The sequence below is a fragment of the Sciurus carolinensis genome, chromosome 19 (genome assembly GCF_902686445.1).
Source record: "Sciurus carolinensis chromosome 19, mSciCar1.2, whole genome shotgun sequence".
In the NCBI taxonomy this organism is placed as follows: Eukaryota; Metazoa; Chordata; class Mammalia; order Rodentia; family Sciuridae; genus Sciurus; species Sciurus carolinensis.
The window spans coordinates 15,732,448-15,753,546 of NC_062231.1; the positions used below are offsets into that span (position 1 = coordinate 15,732,448).

General features: G+C 45.7%; 1 protein-coding gene across 5 annotated transcripts in view; it reads left to right on the plus strand.

Annotated features, from left to right (window-relative positions):
• The window catches only part of Srgap3 (SLIT-ROBO Rho GTPase activating protein 3), a 238,146-nt gene that overhangs the window by 100,889 nt on the left and 116,158 nt on the right, over nt 1-21,099 (plus strand). The window lies entirely within an intron of this gene.

Below are 21,099 nucleotides of genomic sequence, written 5' to 3' on the forward strand. Positions count from 1 at the left end.
CATGGAATCTGTTTCTCACATTTGTCCGTTCTCTGACGAGTCCTGGCATCGTTCCTCTTGGCTTTAGTTTCTCCTTTCTAACCCATCTCATTAGTCAGCCAGATTAATATTCCTGAAATGCACCCCTGATGTCACAGTCTTCAATATTGTCTTCTGAGTGAAATTCAAACTTCTTCTTCTGGCATCTCAGAACTTCCTTCATCTCATTCCACAGTGCCTTTCCAACTAATTTTGCATGTTTTCCATACATTCAGAGGCTATATTCTAAGCATTAAGAATGAATAGGTTCCATGCTTTTGGGTAGTTTCCCCCTGCCCCTTACATCCTTTACCCATTCTCCTCAGTCCTTGGTTCATCTCTCTGGAAGCCTTGACAACAAGCCCATCAAGCTCTACATCAATCTCACTGCCACCCGTGCAACTTGTTCCGTGTTGCACATTCCACACATACATTCCTTACTCTGCAGCTGAGCCAAATGGTGACTTGGGGTGAGTTCAACTTCACATTCCTAAGCCACCCCAGGTAAATACACAGTCTAAATAAAAGTGGAATCTTGCTATTATCAACAAGCTTCAAAATGATTTCCCAGTGATTGCCTCCCACAGATTGCCACCCTTAAGCTCTACCTGTGTGGAAAGTTTGGAGTCTCTGGTTTCCTCTAGACTGGCAGAGCTTTGAGGACTGGACTGAGGTTCAGCCTTCTCAGTCCACCATGGCACATGGTCAGGGGCTTGGAAAACATGGCTGACTAGGAATGTTGATGACTGAATATGTGAAGGGATGGATGAACAAACAAATGAAAGCCACAGCACACAGATCCCTTTCAGATGTTCTTTTTTTCCCACTTTTCTCCATGAACATGAAACATATTTTTGTTTCTATCTGATTGGCTGCTTTATTTTTTTAAGTTATTTTTTATTTTTGCAGACTGTATTTTGACCTATTGTACACAAATGGGGTACATCATTTCGCTTCTGAGGTTGTGTACGATGTAGATTCATACCATTCCTGTAATCATCCATGTACGTAGGGTAATGATTGGCTGCTTTAGAACAGTGCCGGAGTCTCCATGAATAACTTCCATTTCCTGTCTCAGCTACATGAGAAACAGCAGAGAGCCTGCAGCTCTAGGCAGGTGGCACATGTCCCCTACTGTCTGGACCACTGGACTCCAGCCCACATGCAAGGCCTTCACCTGCTGTCCTTGGAAGACTGTCCCCATGCTACGGCCCCTCTGAGGGAACCCCAGGAGTGTTCTATTATTTCTCTGTCTGTGCTTGGGGAAAGCTCCTGTTTTATCTTCCAAGTTTAACTTGACTTTGAGAAAAGCAGTGGGTCCCACAGTACCCGTTGGGGACTAATTCCACCATCCCCCAAGGTACCAAGTCAGTGAATGCTGAAGTCAGTCACATAAAATGATGTAGGATTTGCCTAGAACCTACAGACAGCCTCCTATCTACTTAAAATCATCTCTAGATTATGCAGAACACCCAATGTAATGTCCACGCCACACAAATGGTGGTTACACCGTTTAGTTATGGAGAATAATGATCAGAAAAAGATATGTGCACATGTTCAGTGCACATGCCACCGTGGTAGGCCCAATTACCTTGGGCTGCAGGTGGTTGAATCCATGTGTGAATGTGTGGATTTGGAGAACGGACCATAAATAAGGAAAAATTACCTGAAGATAAAGACAGGGTCTTCGTGGTGTTGACTTCTCCAGACTCCCTTCATCTCTCTCACTGCCTTAGCTCTGGGCTCCAGTTAGACAGTTACTTACCTCGTCAGGCCTTGGCCTAGTCTGTGTCTTCTATTGGAATATTCTTTTCTATGCTGCCTTTTCTGCTGCCTGATTCTTCCCCTGGCCAGCTACTCTTGAGCCTTTAGATTCAGCTTGGATGTCACTCCTTCAGGAACCCCTCCTGACCTCCCCGGCCTGTGCTCGCCTCCTTAGGTTCACGTCTCCTGTGCCCACACTGTGCCCGGTGCTGGCCTTAACCCAGTGCTCCTCTTACTGAATTGGAATTGCTTGTCCCTCTTCCTTCCTGGTCTGTTCATGAAGTCAGGGCTTCCCATTGTCCCTCCCGGCCTGCTCCATGCTCACGCATGCGACAGGCACTTGGCAAACACAGGCTGAATGAATGGATGGAGATGTGGAGGGAGAGTGGTTACACGAATGGGCGGTGAAATAAGCGGTAGGGTATGGACTGGTCAGTCACTGCTGCAGACTTTTGCATGACAATCACGGGCTCTCAGTGGCATTCGGTAACAAGTGTTTATTGCTCGTGTGTCTAGAGCCATCTGGAGGTCAGCCGGGCAGCTCTGTTGATCTTGGCTGGACTGGTGTGTGTTTGACTGAGGTGATCAGGGCAACACAGCTCCGCAGTTTACAGCTCTCACCCTCCCACCCGGCTTAGGCACGTGCCCTGGTGATGGCACAGTGCAAGAGCAAGGGGACACATCCCCGGCCTCTCAGGGCCCAGGCTGGAGCTGGCACAGCACAGTCTATTGAGAAAAGCAAGTCATAGGCCACCTCAGATTTAAGGGGGGAAGAGTGGAGTCTACCCCATTAGTGAGAGAGGACTTGTCACACGGCATAGAAGGGGGTTCAGGGAGGGATTGAAGTAGTGGGGCCATTCTTGTTTCCACTCATCACACTGGGCACCAAGGTCCTGGGTTGGAATTCACAACTAACTAGGACCTTTGGAAGTCGCATGTGTCTGTCTGAAGACTTCTGGAACTTCAGTTTACCTGAAGATAAAGATTGGGACGTGGAGAGCCACCTCTCCCAGAGGTGCTTGGCTAATAGCACTGGGGAGAAGTGTGGGGCTGTGGAGAAAGTGTAGACCATGAGACCAGGAACCTGCTCAGCAGCCTCACGGCCCAAGCTCCCTACATCTCACGGTCTCCATTGTAAATTGGAGGCTCTGTGGGCTCTCATAAATAATGGATGTAAATGGGTTTTAAAAAGCATCAAGCATTATGTGGTTGTAAGGTATTATTAGGATTGGGCACCACCTTTGCCAAAACAGCTATTTGAGAAGTCTGGCTTCACCCTGTGGCACTTCCTCTGTCTCCCCAGATGAGATGATTCGTAGCAAACTGTCCTGAAATGATATTTCCATGGTCCAAGAAAATGACAAATAAGACTGCCTAGGAGTTCATTTTTCTGCAGAACACTAAGAGGCCCTGCCGGCAGAATTGCTGGTGATTGTATCCCAGGTTCCTCTGCTTGTTGTTTGCTAGTGTAGAGAAATGCTGGACTTGGTGGTTTCTCTGGGATGTTTTCTTTTTCCAGTCCCTCTTGGCAATCCCATCAGATAAAAGTCAGTGATTCTGGAGAAGAAGCAGGCATTTCCTCCCTTCTGAAAGTTTATGGCCCTGGGCGATTATCTAGGACTTCTCTGAAGTGTGATTGGCATGTTCACTTGGGTGCTGGAGCTGAACTGGATGGTGGGCTTTTCTCTTGCTGGCTTTGGAGGAAGAAAACGAGCAAAGCTACTGCCTGTCTCTGGCTCTGGAAGCAGTCAGGGGATGGAAGGCGGGGCTCCAGGCCTTTCATTCCCAAACTCAGAGAAGGGATTCTGAAAGGGGGACCTGCAGGACAGGAGGGAGAAGTGGAGTGGAGTTTGCAAGTGAATTCTCAGGGTCCAGGTCCCCATATGAGCACCCGACCCCCAGCTTACACGACATCATCTGTGGCTGCAGCTCAGGTCACATTCTTTTCTCCGGGAGCCTTCAGGTCTCTGGAGGGGCATTTCTCTGGATGACTGTGTGTAAACACCTGGCGCAGAGTGTGTTCCATTCCCACAGTGCTCTGACACTTCCAGCTGAGAGCACATTGTTATTTTTCTCTTCCCTCTCTCACCAATCATTCTGACTGAGACCTTCCCAGGGAAGGTTCCATCTGGCCAACAATTCTGTCCCCAGAATCATGGAATCTGCTGCACTGAGGAGCCAGGAGGCAAGGGCGACCGGGAATCGGGGGTGGGGAGATTTAGGACTGGGCTCACCCATTCCTGGGCTCAGATTGTGGCCTTGAGGAGCTTGTGGTTATGAGCCTCGGTTTCCTCATCCATAAGCCCCTCTGGGTTTGTGGTCAGGGTTTAAGGAGATGAGGTGTGGGAATCTGCCTCTCCCAGTGGATTTTGGAGCTGATTGGTGGATGACCAGCTCTGAGCCTACTGAGTCTTCACCCCACTCCTTTGGTGGTGGACATGACCCCAGATTCTTGTCCTCTACAGAAGGGGAAATCAAGGCACCAAGCAGGCTCTGACCTCTAGAAAGCATTTCTCCTGTCGCGTGTTTACTTCTGGATAGGAGAGCGAAAGTCGGGGTGTGTTCTTGGGCAAATCATTTAACCCCTCTGAACTTCAGCTTCTTCTTTAAAATGGGAATAGCATCACCTTCCTTGCTTAGAAATAAACTTAGAAATAACATGGGTACAGTCCGCCATCGGGCAGGCACTTAACACACAAGGTAGCTGGGTTAATTTCACAGCCCTCGCATCTCTGCTCTTACCAGCTTGCCGGGACAAGAGAGTCACACTGGAATTCCATTTCTGCCACTTGTGCAGGCGGCCAGAGTGGGGTCTCCAGTTTCCAGAGGGTTTGCACATGTGCCATGATCAAGTCTGCTCCTGCTGAAGTTGACCTCTGTTTGCTGCGAGGCACCTCCCTCTGGCCCCTGCTGGAGGTACCCTGGGGGAAGTACCACTTCTGTTCCAGTTCCTTTTCCCATTGCTGCCCAGCAACATCCTTCCTGGAGCTACCATGTTCCTGTTAGTCTATGTTTTCCTGAGACCATCTCTGTTCCAAGCCAAAGGGCAGATAAAGCCCTTCCCTTCACTCTGCCAAGCTTTATTGTGAAACCTCACGGTACCTCCATGAGCTATCAGTGCTGGACCTTGAAGTAGGAATAAAGGAGTTCCCAGGGGAGGGGTAAATGTGTTCTCCTATTTTACAGAGACGCACCTCTTCTCTCCAATGAACTTCCTTTTCATTGGTGTATGAAATCAGTCATACACAGTGGTGCTGGAGTCGCCTGCCTTCATCTCCAACTTCAGTTTGGGCTGGAAACTCCCTGATATTACAGCAGCAGCATCACATGGCTGCCTGTGTCACCACAAACTGCAGGTGGACAGGATTCTAAACTGGACACTATAAATGAAAGGTAGTGCTAATAAGAGATATAAGAGAGCAAGAGAGCTTTAGTGTGTTAGCTTTGGGTTATTGTCACAAAACACCTGAGATAATCAGGTTATAAAAAGAAAAGGTTTGTTCTGGCTCACAGTTTTGGAGGTTTCAGTCCACAAACAACTGGCTCCGTTGCTTTAGGTCTGTGGTGTCCTGTTATGGTGGGAGCACGTGGTGGAACAAAGTCGTTCACCTCATAGCGAGGATATGAAAAAGCAAAAGAGGAAGAGATTGGGGTCCCACAATTCACTTTAAGGACATGCCCCAAGGACCTAAAACATACCACTTGGCCATGTCTTTTAACCCTCCTGTGCCTCTCCCCCACAATAACACCAAGCTGGGCATCAGGATGTTAACACGTGGGTCTTTGAAGATTCAAACTATATAGCACCTTGCATTTCAAACTGGCCTTGTGGTACTGCATGCATGGAACTCATATAAAAATTAGTAAACCAGAATTTGTTGGTCAACACATGGAATGTCATCTTAATGGAGGAAGCTTAGAAAATATCTGTTAGTCGAGTCTCCTTGTCAATAACTCTAGTGTTGCAATAGCTTCCTAACTGTTCTCCCTATCTCCTGTGTCCTCTGCTGGCAATTCACTGGTCCCCCATGCTGCCACCTGTAACATTGACTGTGGAGTAGAGTCTAAACCCCTGAATGTGGTCTTCAGGGCTGGTCGCCATCTGGATCTCAGAAACCCTTTCTTCCTGAGCTTCTCCCACATCTGGGTAAACTTCTTAACTCCTAGCCTTGCCAAACCCCTTGCCAGCCCCTGAACATGCTGTGAACTTCTAGACTTTAGGGTTGTTGCCTCCTTACCCTATTCTTTGTGCTCTCCCCTCACCTGGTAAACTCTTATCCAAGCTTAGATACCCCATGAAGCCTCTTGGATCCTTTTGGCTCAGACCATCTCCCCTGTTTCCTTTGTGATAAATCCCATCTGAGCATGCCCATTTTAGCTCATGGTAGCGTTGCACTCTGTTATATCTTTTAGTCTGCTGAATTCCTTGTGGGAAGCCCCAATCCATCCCATAGTTGGGCCCTCTTGTCCTAGTACAGAGCCTGGCAGATGCTAAGAAATGTTGAATGAATGTTTAAATGAATGATCAAATATAGAAATAGATGTTAGATAGGAACTGGGTTCTCCATGTGTTTGGAGGGAGGGAGAATTTTAATATTTTAATAAAACATAAAATTTTATAAGAGAAAGGAAAGTGTCCATGAGATTTCCAGGTTTAGGTAGAACCAAAATAATTTTTGTACCTTTCCTGAGTATTGTAGTAAGACTTGGTAGAGTTTAAGTCAGGCACTTAAAGAAGAAAGAAAGGAGGAATCTATGGGCATGAATAACAATGACTTTTTGAGTTTAAACTTTTGAAGTGCATATGTAACATTAATTGAATAATCGGGCCCTGTGAGAAGCACTTTGCACATATAACTTCATTCAGTGCTCTCAACAACACCTTGAAGGAGTTACTTGATTTCTGTAAACCTGGTTTTCCACAAGTGACATAAAAATAGGAGTTAGGAGAGGGGGTAGAGGTAGAGAGAAGAAAAGAGCATCCCAGAAAGAAGAATTAGCAAGTACAAGGCCCTGAGGTGGAAAAAATTTTGGTATGTTCCAGGGGAAGAAGGAAGTCTCAGGAGCTGGAAGGTAGAGAGCAAGGGGCAGATGGGACAAGATGAACCCATAGAAGGGGAAAGAGACTGCACCAAGTAGGGTCTTGAGAGCCACTTTAAGACCTTGGTCTGTGTCCTAAAAGCACATTAAGGTTTTTAGTCATTATTCCCAAAATGATGACAATCTGTTGAAGGATTTTAAAATGAAGGTAAAGAAGGGGAGAGATAGGAACTTACTGATAGCAGCACAATTTAGATTTTTTGCCTTTCAAAGAATTGTTGGGGGCTGGGGTTTTGGCTCAGTGGTAGAGTGCTTGCCTGGTATGTGTGAGGCACTGGGTTCAATTCTCAGCACCACATATAAGTAAACAAATTAAAGGTCCATCAACAACTGAAAAATATTTTAAAAAAAGAATTGTTGGAAAATATTGCTAAGAGCATTAAATGAAAAAGGGATCTGAAGGCCAGCTTAGGAGACCATTGTGATTGTCCAGGTCAGAGATGACGGGGACTTTTACTAGGGTGGTGGCCATGGGGATGGAAAGAAATTGACACATTTAGAAGTGTCAGGAAATAGAACAGATGACAATTGGTGATAGGTGGGATGAGGACAGGGCAAGGAGAGTAAGGGTAATGACCAGTTTCTCGCTTGAGCAAGGAGGGGAACAGAGGTGCCATTGCCTCGGATAGGGAGCGCCGGCAGGAAGTGTCAGGAGAATTTTACGGTAGGAACTTGGGAGACCATCTCGTGGCGGCAGGGCTGGATGGAACTCCTTGGGAGTAAATGCTGCTGTGATGATCACTGAGGTCATAGGATTTCTGAAAGGAGGAGACCCAGACTGCCCCGCTTCCTATCAGGGACTTGTGGAGCCATTATGATCCCTTCGTATGGGCCTTACGATGAGCCTGATTTTACACAGTGTCTCCCAACCTTTCATACAGGCACTGAAGAAGAATGAGTGCCAAGGGCATTTGTGTCTCTGCCACACGCCTGGTTGATATTTTATTTATTTCCTATTATGGAGTACTTTTAGTACAAAAGGCTTGGTCCTGGCAACTGGAATGCAAAATTCAATGGCATTTCCCCAATCAGCCAACCCCCAGCAACCTCCTTCATTCAGAAGGGGGAACATAAGGTGGCGAAGGGTAGGGAACAGGCAACACAGTGGAACTAAGAATCTGTTATCTTTGTGTTCTCGCCAAAGCCACTGTGTGGGGAAACCCACTTTGTACTGGGGAGAAATGACTGGAGGCCAGAGGAAGAGTAAGAGGAAAGGTTAGGGCCTGGGAGGTTGGAGTTCGGAAGCCACGCAGTTGGTGCAGGTGGCAGGCACTTGGCCTACCTCTAGGTGATTCCTATAGTCTGTTAAGCCTGATTTAGGCCAAAACAGGGCACAGAGATGTTTAATTTCAGAAATCGCCCACTTGATTGATGTCCATTGGGTTCTTAATGATGGACTGGACCTCAATCCAACTACCCCACTTTCTGCAGAATTCCAGGTCCACATCTTGGTTCATAGGAGGCCCACAAAACCCATCAGTCAACTGACCAACTAACCTAGAGCAGTAAAACCATTCCTCCAAATCTCACAAAGAATTATGGCCCAAGCAGGGAGTGGTGCTGCCAAATAACAAGCTGATAAACACGAGCATTTTTTTTTTCCTCTTTGGTAACAGGACCCAAGACATTAAATAGGAGCTTGGCAGAGAGTTCCACATTGCATTAAAGGGAGAAGTAGATTTATATTGGGGTAGTAAGTGCTCACTTCGAGCCGATGTGTGCATGCTTGCATTCCTGCTTGACTACTGAAATTTGCTACAGTACTGGGAGAGCTGTCTCTGAAGGTAGCCATCAGCATTTCCCATTTGGTTGATATTGTGTCAGTATTGCAGTCCGTGGGCATGAAAGCAGAATTCTGGGCTGATTTGCAGGTAGTAGATTCTTTTTATTTATTTATTTATTTTTTACAGACTGCATCTTGATTCATTGTACACAAATGGGGTACATCATTTCATTTCTATGGTTGCGCACGATGTAGATTCACGCCATTCATGTAATCATACATGTACATAGGGTACTGATGTCTCAGTCCATCATTTTTCATACCCTGCCTCCCTCTCATTTCCTTCTACATAATCTAAAGTTCTTCCATTCTTCTCTCACTTTCCACCCCCTTACCCCCATTATATATCATCATCTACTTATCGGGGAAAACATTCGATCTTTTGTTTTCTGGGATTGGCTTATTTCACTTAGCATGATATTCTCCAATTCCATCCATTTATTTGCAAATGCCATAATGTTATTCTTTTTTGTGGTTGAATAATATTCTATTGTGTATGAGTTGCAAACTGGTGCAGGCACTCTGGAAAGCAGTGTGGAGAATCCTCAGAAAACTTGGAATGGACCCACCTTTTGACCCAATTATCCCACTCCTCAGTTTATACTCAAAGGACTTAAAATTAGCATACTACAGTAACGCAGCCACATCAATGTTTATAGCAGCTCAATTCACAATAGCTAGATTGTGGAACCAACATAGATGCCCTTCAACAAATGAATGGATAGAGAAACTGTGATATATATATATGCAGGTAGTAGTCTTATAAAACAGTAATAAGCTTGCCAAGAAGAATCAGACCCATTTGTAAACTTTGATTGTTTACAGAACTCTTTTGTGTGTGTGTGTGTGTAATTAGATTTCACCATAATTCTTAGGTAGGTATTATTAATCCCAATTTTCAAATGAGGAAACAGATGAGTGTAGTGTCTTGAGGCAGGTCTGGAACTAACCCAGAACTCATTTTTCTCATGTCTGAAGTTGAGTATGAAATAGCCTCTTATGGTTTGAATCTTGAATTTTCCCCCAAGCATCCTTGTGTTGAAGGATGATCCTCAGCTTGGTGCTACTGGGAGGTGGGGTCTCATGAGTGGAGGTTAAGTATTTGGGGACATGCCCTTAAAAGGGATCTTGGGACTCCAGCCCCTTCCTGTTTCTCTTTTTGCTTCCTGGCTGCCATGAGTGAGAAGTTTCCTTTGCTCCGTGCTCCCACCATGATGTCTGTCATCACAGGCCCGAAGGCAATAGGACCAAGTGACCATGGACTGAAACTTCTGAAACCATGAATGAAAATAAATCTTTCCTCTTCTTAAGTTGATTTATCTCAGGTTTTTGGAAACAATAGTGGAAAGATAACAAACACATAACTTTACCAGATCATAATGTGTGCATACTCTGACATTACCTACTCTGAGGCTTACAACACCATTAATAAGCCATTAGGCAACTATAATAATTTTGTATTTTTTTCTGAGGCTTTCCCTCAAAGCTTGCTGGACTTAGCACTTGAAGGTACTTCCCTGGACCCTTTTTATTATGTTTTGCCTTACTCCATCTATTCCAAGATGCAGAGAGGGTCTCCTGAAGAGTTTATATTCAAAGGTCACTGATTTACAACATGATTTAATTGTGATGACTCTAAGGACTTGATTGATGTGCATCATAAAAAATGAGATTCCTTCAAATAACCAGGCCCACTCACTGACCTCAAAAATCAGACCTCTGCTCTGGATATGGAATGGATTGAGGTTCCCTTTGACAATCTTTGCAGAGCTTTACAAGGTTAAAGAGAAAACACACACACACACACACACACACACACACACACACACGCGCGCCTGAAATTAAATCCTTTATGTTTCTCCCTCTCTCTTGTCTGAAAAGCAATTGGCAAGAATATGCAAAGTTGCCACGATGAGGTCACAGATCATAACTCATGTGACTTTCAGACACATAAATCCCTCAGCCTGCTGTACTGATTTTCCATCCCATGGCTAGCCTCTGGGAGCAGTAGCTGCAATGAGCATGACATTCTGGGACTTCACTGTGGCTTTGGTCATTCTTCCATGTGGCATTCTCATTAAGAGGTCTGGGAACTCATCCTGCATCCTATTACTGTCAGGTGAATGCACACATGGCCAGAGGCAACTTTTCAGCATGAGTTATTGTGGTCCAGATGGAGGCACTTTGGGACAGTGGGGCCACCCTGCTCTGGGTTTGAATCCAGCAGGGCCAACATTAGCTAAAGTTTTACTGGGAAGGTTTCCTGGACTCTTAAGTTGAAGGCTTCAGATGGTTCATGTTAGCAGTTATAGCATTAAGTGAATTTCAATATATTTTGTCTGGTCTTGTGTACTTTATAGTGCTTTCCACTGGGTCTCTAAGTACATTTTTTGTTATCTGCCTAACTCTCAGGGATGTTTGAGATTTTCACCTCTAGAAGAGATGCTACCCTACTATGCCCAGCTATGGCCTTCCCAGGGCCTATTGCTATTGAGTATTTTAAAAAACTGGCTGCCCCACCTCATGACAGAGGAGTGATGACTGTTATGAGGAAGACTTGGAGAATAAAGAAAAGCACAACAGTTAGAACAGGAGTTGGCCACCTAGGGCCCACAGGCCACATGTGGCCTCTTGCCTGTTTTTGTAAATAAAGTTTTATTGGAACATCCATGTACATTCATTTCTGTACTTCCTATGGCTACTGTTGTTCCACAGGGGAGAACTGAGTAGTTGCACCAGAGACTGTGTGACCTCCAAAGCCTAAAGTGTTTACCCTCTTTCTCCTCATGAAAAATACTTGCCAAACCCTGACTTAGTGACAGGTGCTGGTACTGTGGTGACTTCCTTTCATAATAACAGGGCAGGAAGGACTGGGATATGGAGAACTGTGGACAAGAGTTAAGCCCCGGCCACGCTGCTGGGAGACCGGAGTTCTGGTACCACACTGGGGTGACGCTGCCTGGCCACTTTTCTCTTTCATGTGTGGGACCCATCCCTGTTTCATGAAGTGAGGAATGAGTACTACTGATGGTGTATATGTGGGATGAGTTTAGGGGGTTCACTGAAGCAGAACTAAGTCATGTTGACTCACAGAAAGAAATAACACTGTCCCTGTTCATCCTCTTTCCACCCTTCTGATGACCTTCTAGAGAAAATCTCCCTTAGATGCTGGTGTATCTTCAACACTTCCTCAATTCCTACCAAATTCCTTTTATCCAGAAGAAAGCAGATCTTGGGCTAAGGAATTGTGGTAGAACATTAATAGCATTATTTTGTCTTTACTCTATTTATTATTTACAGTTGTACCTCTCCTTAATGGCAAGTGATTTGGAATTTTCAATTTATAGTGGTACCATAAAGCATCCCATGAAAAAGTGAAGTGATTTAAAGAAATATTTTAAATAAATATAGGACTGATGGTTTCCAGAGAGGCACACTGTGATGATGCGTGAAGTCTGGGAAGAACTTAGAAGTTTCCAGGCTGGCCCTTGGGCTCTCTGGTTTCTGTTTTAGCTCTCGCTAGGAAGAGGATAGAACTGAAAACATAAAGAGAAGCATCCTTAGCCAGAGGACGCAGCTGGAAATTCTGCATTAATGAATTCTGATCTTTTCCCATTTAAATGCATCTGGTCCTTCAGGGACCACTCACTGGGCAGCAGAGCTGTGAATATTAATCTTGTGTTGAAATTGATCACGGCCCACTGTAACTTGGAGACTCTGGTAGGAGGAGGCCTGGACTCATTCTGGCTGATCTTTTCCTTTCACTGAACATCTGGAAGGCATGGCAGCAACTTCTGTCTGACTTCTTCATGGGAGGGGTGCCTGGGATTCGGACATGGCACATATGCTGTGGGAAACTCTCCTGCCCACTTTGCTTCCCACTTTGCCTGATTCCTGCTCGGGGGAGCTGGGTTAGCCATCTGAGTAGGAGAACTCATGGGGCTGGTGACCTGGGTCTCTGCTTTTGGATCATGGTGGGATGTGGGACTCTCCCATCTCTCATCTCTTCCCTGCAGCCACAGATGTACATTCAGGGATGTATAATGGTAATCTCCTAGTGAGTTTGGGACCCTACCATTTCCTCTTACGTAGGGGAAGATTTTCCTGGTTGATAGTATCATTGTCATCATCATCATCATCATCATCATATTAAAACATCATCAAAAAACAATTATTTGCTAAATAACATTTAATTTTTCAAAACTTTAGCCCATCTACCATGCTTCCTTTCTAGGGCATTGGTGGTGGTGTGAAGTGGAGGGGGAAATGCCAATCATTTCATCCAGTACCTTCCCAGCATATATATATATACCCTATTCCCCAGAAAGCTGCATTCAGATATTGCCAACTCAGTATAATGCATATGGCAAGCTCTCTGGCAAGTTATGCAGCCAGATGATTCAAAATTTAGGTGAAATTAGGCAAGTCACCTCACTTTTCTGTGCCTCAGTCCCCTCCAAAAGCTGTAGTATAGATTCAGGGAGACAACTCACAGAAAACACTAAGATCCATAAATGCCTGCTCTTAAATGCTTCCATTTTGCAAATGGGAAAAGCCAAGGCCCAGAGAGGTTAAATGATTTACTTAAAGTCACACAGCTTGTGAGTGTTCAGACCAGTCTCTGAACTCAGCCAAGTCCAATCCAGCTCTTGGCCCTGCAGTGCCAGAGGCCTGTTTATCAGGGCCCAGACAGTGATAAGTGCTGAGAAATGGCCCTGTTCTGGAGCCCTAAGGAGCAGGACCAAAGGTGGGTGGCACCTGGCAGAGCCTCCGGTGGATTCTGCAGTCAGGCAGGCCTGATGTGAATCCTGTGATTCAGACAGACCCTTTTTCTTCTTTGGGCCTTAATTTCTCCTCTGATGATACCCACCTTTTCTTCCGTGGTGGATGCAAACTGGCTTGACTTGTAAAGGTTAATAAAGGAAGGGCTGGTGTCATCGGTAGGGGTCTTTGGTTCAATGAAGGAGAGAGAGGAAAACAATGCGAGGTGCCAGGCACTGGCTAGCGTCTGCTGAGAGGGAATTGGAGGGACACGAGAACAGACGAGCTCTCTCCCGATCACCAGGGCGGCTCCAGGCTTCGCACTGGGCGGGGCGAGCTGGCGGCTGCCCATCCCATGCCCAGGTTGCCGGGTAACGCGCGGCTGTGTCTGGCGGTGCAGCTGATGCCCTGTATCGCTGGAGGCGGAACCCGGGTGCCTTCAGGCCGTGGGATCTCAGCCAACGGCCGACTCGTTCACGTATGGGAGGTTGAAGAAGGACCAGGCAGGGGTGGTCGTGGGGTAACATACCCCTCCTTGCAGTGCTGTGCACCCAGGTGGTGAGATGGTGCCCGGAAAACGCCTTGCTCAGTGCCCAACACCCAATTCTCTTTATGCCTGACTACAGCAACAGGAATGGCTCCCTTACTGAGACCTTACTATGTACCACGTGCCATGTGAGGCTCTCTGTGTGCTTACCACATCTCACCCTTTTGGCCTTCCAACCAGGAAGCTATCATTCCCAGAATCACAGAGAAAACAGAGACTCAGAGAGCCCCAGTGACTTCCCTCAAGTGGTGGCAATCGGCTTTGGACCCCAGGCAGACGCCCCCAGATGTATGAGCATGTGCCTTTCCCGCTGGGTCAGACCACCTCTGTGGAGAGCTGTCTGTCCAGGGTCCACTAGATGTCTGGGCATGTTACACAAATTATTTCTAGTCTGATCCTGGCGACCATCCTGCAGGGTAAGAATAGGTACCTGTCTTTTACAGTTGAAAAAATAGTGACTCACCTACCCAGGGCAAGGCATAATGCTCAATTTGTGCCAGTGGTTTCAGAGTCCACAATGTGCTCAGTCTATCCACGGGGCCACACTCTTTCTTTCTGCTGTTGGGGGGTTTGCAGACTCTATTACACTGCTCTTGTTGGAGGACATGTGCATGTTCTGAGAAATAAAGCAGGGTCATCCCTCCCTTTCAGGACCTTATTTTCTACTTCAGGAAATGAGAAATGGCCTCAGGAAGCAATAGCGATAAACGATAACCATAGCTAAACTCTATGAAGCCTTGAGCACAATGCTGTCTGATTGAAGTTTCTGCAGTGAAAGAAATACTCTGCAATATGGTAGCCATAAGCCACACGTGACTTTGAGTGTTCAAAATGTGGCAAGTGTGACGGGGGAATGAATTCTTTTGAAGAGCCACATGTGGCCTCTGGCTGCTGACGTGGACGGTGCAGAGGCAGTGTGTGTGGAACCCAGCGCTAGGAGCTTTCTCTGCATTATCACTTACTGTTCTCACAACAATATGAGGTAGATTATTATTCTTCCCATTTTACAGAAGAAACTGAATCCCAGGGAAATGCGGAAGCCTGCCCAGTTTCTTCCAGCTGAACACGTGGCAGGGTCAGGAGTTGAACCACCTGGGCAGGTGACCCAGAGCCCATTACATTGTACTGCAGAGGTGAGGTTCCCCTCCCTCATGGGAAGACCTGAGGTCAAGGTCAGGATGCCTTGGGATGGATACGATGACAACTAGGCACAGGTCCGGTGCCTACAGCACCAAAGATGACAGGCGAAGTGTGAGGAGAGACCGGAGATGGGGTGGGTTGAGATCCCTGGAAGGGGAAGCCTTAGGAGCCCAGGAGGAAACAGCTTGGCCTGAGGATCTGGTGATGGTGTTTCCTTGCTCCCCTTGCTCTGGGTTTGACCTCTGGCTCTGCCACTTTCTGGTGGCCCTGGGTAAATCACTTCCCCTCCCAGAGTCTCAGTTGGTTCATCTAGAGAAGTGATAAAACCGCCAGCCTCATAGGATATCTTGATGATCAGGTGAGATCATGCCTACGGCTGATGAGACGTCGCCAGCGGTGACATTCTGTACAGTCTATCCGCATTCTCCTAGAATTTCCCCAGGGGAAAATGAGCAGAGGCAGCAAACTCTCTCTTGATCTTGACTTTCCAGTTGAGTTCAGATGGTGAAAGTGGGTCCTCTCCATCCCAGAGGGTACCAGAAGAGTCAGATTAGAATTGGAGTAGGGTCAGATGCCTCTTTTTAATCCAAGAGAACCACCTGCATGCTGGGGACAGAGGCCGCTGAGGGCATGTTGGCATTCTTAACTGGACAGACCTGTTAGACAGAGCTGCGACTTTGGCATCAAGTTTCTGGTTTTGTCTGATTTTATTTTCCCTTCCCTTTCGATTATGGAAAATTTCAAACATGACTGTAATAAAGAAAATAGTATAATAAGCCCCTTCCACATATCGACAGCTACAACTACACTTCAACAATGAACTGAGTTAAGGCCAGTTTTGTTTTACCCAAACCTGTACCACTGGCCCTCCTCCCCACCTATGCATTATGCAGCAGATCCAGGCATGTCTGCTTTTTAACGATTCCTCTGACCCTCTCATGAATTTCACCTGGGAGTATAGATTGGTGCAGTTTCAAGGGAGGACAGTTTAGCAATCTCAGACTCCTCCCGTGAATGCCTTTTGGTCTGGACTTTTCACTTCTAAGAAGGTATCAGATATCATTATCCATTATGTACATGTATTGAAATGTCACACTATATCCTATAGATATGATGCAGTTACCATGCATTGATTAATAAATATACTAAAGAAGAACGTTCACAGAGGATATTCCTGCAGATGCGCAAAGTAAAGCTTATATGTTGTTACTCATTCCAGTGTTGTGTTGATAGTAAAAGATTATAACCAACTTAGTTGTAAAAGATTATAACCAACTTGTAGTTCAGCAAAGGGAAATGTCTAAATATTTTTAGAGTGGAATTTTACAGTGTCAGAAAACAGTGAGGAATTTCTGTATGTGAGGATATGGACTGGTCTCCAGGGTGAATTCTGAAAAGGAAAAGGTAGGGTAAAGAACAGTGAATGATGTGTTATGATATGTATCCCAACAAGGAATTAGTATATTTGAAACACACATCTCCACGTGCCCATGGATATATGACCTTATTACTGTGGAGTGCACATGAACTTGGGACCTTGGTAGCTTTGGTGGAAGGGGACTTAATGGAAGCGAGCTTGGTGGAACTTGGTGGAAAGGGGGAATTTGGTGGAGTCTGGTGGAAAGGGATGGGAGAGTCTTTTCTCTGCCTGCCCTTGTATCTTTTGAATGATTGTATCTAGTAACTATTTCCTATTTTAAAATAGAATTCCTTTTTTTCCTGTAAGCCTAAAAAAAATATCAATTTTCATAAAAGGTATTTACCCAAATAAGTTGAAAACGTGCATTCACACAAAAACCTGCACACAGATATTTGTAACAGCTTATTCGTTGTGACTCTGAATTGGAAGCAGCCAATTGGCAAATGAATAAATGAACCGTGAACATTATTCCATACGGTGGAATAGTATTCAGTGATGAAAAGAGATGAGCTATCAAACCACAAACAGAGATGGAAGTGCTCTAAATGCATATCACTGAGTGAAAGAGGCCAATCTGAAGAGACTACATGGTGTATGATTCCAACTCTGACATTCTGGAAAAGGCCAAACTATGGAGATAGGAACAAGAGTTTGCCAAGAGTTTGGGGAGGAGAAGGGGAGGGATGGCTAGATGGAGTAGAGAGGACTTTGAAGCTGGTGAAACTATTCCATAGGGTATTGTAATGGAGGAGATGTAAAAATGTACAGACTTACAGGTGTACAAAGTCCAAGAGTGAGCCCCGAATATAAAGTAGGGCTGTTGAAACATTTTAAAATAATAGCATAGTAATATTGTTTCTTCAGTTGTAACAAACATACTACACTAATGCAAGATGTTAATAATAAGGAAACCAGGCAGGAGAGAGGGGACATATGAGAACCCTGAACTTTATAGACAATGTTTTGGTAAACCTGAAACGGCTCCAAAACTAGTCTATTCATTAAAAAAAAAAAAAAAAAAAAAAAATTCCAGATTGACTTGAATATGAAGAATTTCTCTGCTCCTTCTGCTCGTGAGGCTTTGATTATCAGGAGCTGGGAGTGGCCCTAGGCATTATCATGGGTGACAGCACTGGCATAGGAGGCACAGCCATCTTTAGTGAGACTGTTGCCTGGAAGGTGAGCAGGAGCTTGACAGGGGTTGGCTAGACAGCTGCAAATTCTTTGATCTGAATGCCAGAGGACTTTGACTTTGATGCCATAAGCAATGGGGAGCTATGGAGAATTCTATCAGGAGAGTGACACAGATCTGTGCTTCAGGGGACCAGGGTTGCAGCATTAGTTCTGACCCTTCTCTGGGCCTCATGCCCCAGTTGATGCAAATAGGAGGTCATCCTCGGCTCAACGGTTCTGAGATCAAAGCCTGTCCCAGACTCTCCTTCCTCTCTCTGCCGCCCCCCCCCCCCCTTTATTTTTCTGCCACTCAGTGCTGTGCTGAGGATGGTTCTGTCCCCTCAGGGGAATGTCAGCTGAATGAAGGCCTTGGGAACAATTCTGTTGTATTTTATGTTTTGTTTTCCTTTCTCTTTGAAATCTTCAAGGAGAAAAGCCAAACCCATGCCAGCTCCTAGCAGCAGCTTGGAAGGGAGTTAGAGGTGCCGAGATGGGCAATCAAGTCCCCTGAGGGCTGCAGACCAGAGCAGGCTACCGAGATGCTGCCCCCCGAGCCTTTCCTTGGTAGGAAACCTTGGCTCTGAGCTGTCCAAAATGCTAGCAGCGTTCATTCAGGCCCCTCCCGGAAGGTCCCAGCTGGCTGTGTGAACGAGGGAAGTTCTCTGCTCCTTCCAAACCGTCTTTCATCGCGATGTGATTTATGCGCGTTTCCTCTAAAATATGAGAACACTGGCTCCTGATGGTTCCCCGGAAGGGAGGAGGCGGGGCTGCAGCATTTCTAGTAAGGAAGGTCCCTCTGGATCCCCATCTTGTCAGGAGGAGGACACAAGCGGTAGAATACAGATGGGCAGAAGGTGCTCTTTGTTTTGTTTTAATCTGGAAAACAAGGCTAATCCATGGAAAACAAGCCACGAAGCTGTGCGGGGAAATCAGTCTGTCACAGTGTCGAGAACATTATCGTCACTTTCCTGAGGTCTCTGGGGTTGATTCCTGGCTCTACTGTGTAGATGTCACAGGCTGGTGACATCTCCCAGGCCTTCACTCTCTTGCCTATGGGAGGAAAGTGGGAAGCACTGCCTGTGGGGTGAGGGAAGCACCTGAAGAGCTGGGGCCGGGCCTGTGACTCTCCATGAGCTGGCACTTACTGTTGAGATCATGATGACAGCAGATGGTCTAAAAAGCACTGGAACACAACATGGAAAGTGTTTTAAGTTTGGTGTGTATTGTGTGTGGTGTGTATGGTATATGTTGTGTGTTTTGTGTGTGTGTGTGTGTGTGTGTATGAGCTGAGACCCTCATAATTACACTTAGCGTTCTTGGGGCAAAGACACTGGATAAAGGGGAAGGGCGGTTTGCTGTATAGATATTGATGCCCTGATGATCAACTGTGTTCTGAGACAATCTGCCCTCAGAGCTTAAATTTCTTTTGAGGAGATGGGCAGATATGACATGCACACATGAAGGAATGACAGACAAGCACACCAAAACTGAACACTGCCAGGCAGCCCGAGAGCAATTGGGGGCGGGGAGGGGGTTTGGGGGGAAGTTGAAAGGAAGCCCCAGGGTGGCAGCAGGGACCTCGTGGGAGGAACTGTGCTTGACACAGGCTCCAAAGCTGTGGTTTTTCTGCTTTTTTGGCTGCCTGCCCTCTAAATGAACTTTTTTGGGGAAAACAATCTCTTCCCCTTCACACATTTTAACTTGACACCTAAAATGTTTCATTCTGAGTAGCTACAAAGGATGTATTTCTGCCATGTTTTAAATATTGACATCTTAGAATAACATTACACTACTCTCCCCAAAATACATCAAATTGAACTGGGTGCAGTGGTGCATGCCTGTAATCCCAGCCATTTGGGAGGCTGAGGCTGGAGGATTGTAAGTTTGAGGCTGGCCTCTGGAACTTAGCAAGACCCTGTCTCAAAATAAAATAGGAAAAAGCTGGGGGTGGGTAGAGATGTGACTCAGTGGTAAAATGCCCTGGACTTAGTCCCCAGTACCACAGACAGACATCATCAAATGGAAACAAGTAACAGCAATATTTTACTTTGTCTTTTTATTGAAGTATCATATAAATAGTAAAAGGCACAGATCTTAATTGTGCAACTCAATAAATTTTGACAAGTGTCCCTACCCCCTAAATCAAGGTGAGGGACATCTCCAGGTTTCTGGAAAGCATCTCGTGCCCCTTCTCAGTCAATAACCCCTCAAAGGTGACCACTTCTCTCATCTCTACCATGATAAACTAGCTTTTCACAATCTCATTTGTTCTGACTGCTTTCAGTAAATGTGAGCTCTGTGGGTTTCAAGAATGCTCTGTAGGTTAGCAGTAGTACATTCTTTTCATTGTTGTATAGTATTCTACTCAATCATCACCTCACATTTAAAAAATTCCTTCTACTTTTACTGGACATCTAGGGCCATTTCTAATATTTGGCTATTAAGCTACTATTCTTATATATATTTTTGGGTGGAAATAAGTACTGATTTCTTTTGAGTATATGTATTTGGATTCCTTCATAACTCTGTCTGCTATCCCCTGGGGGACATTTTTGTGCTACAGAAACGGTCTGCCCCAGTTTGCAGATCAACTCTCTGAAGGATGCTAAAATGATGCTGGTTACTATTTCATACAAGTGCACATTTGAGCAAGTGAGATTGGATATTGCAAGGACCAGCTGAATGGTTTGGAGGCGCCATTGGGAGAGAAGTCCTGAGCAGTGAAGTCTGGGACAGGATGCTGGATGGCTTTGAATTCTGGGCTAAGGAGTTGGCCTTAATCTTGAGGCAGAGGGGAACCCTGGGGTATTTTTGAGTGAATCTCTGGTGTGAGCAGAGTGCTTTGGAGAGACGGGCCTATTGGGAGCTTCAGGAATGTCAAGGAAGGGGTCACTGCATGGGGATGGTGGCAGTATAGCACTACGGGCTTGATGAAACTGGTTGTGGTCATTAGGATTTGGCTGTGATTTTGAAGTCCGACTTCCAGCTCTTGAACTTTTGTCCTGGTTGTACAGACCTGGTTTGCCCCATCATTATTTCCTGAAGTGGGCTACATTCTTCTAGTGATACTTAAGATGTTACACACAGAGTTCAAGGTAATTTAAAGCAGAGCACAGACATGGCCTTGGATAACACTGAAACCCAAGAGCAAGCAGCATCCCTTTCACAGCCCTTTCTCTGTCTTCACTGCACCTGGAGAAGATCTTTCTTTAGCCCTCTCAGGCTGCCATTTCCCTTTTGTTGCTAAAGAGCAAGCAGCTGAAGCAGAGGCGCCTTTGATGAACAACAGTGACTAGAGAGGATCGCAGAGAAATTTTGTTTTTGTTGAACTCATTTCCTATGTCCTAGACTGCTCCTAGTTCTCCACTTTAGTGATGCACAACTTTTCATTTT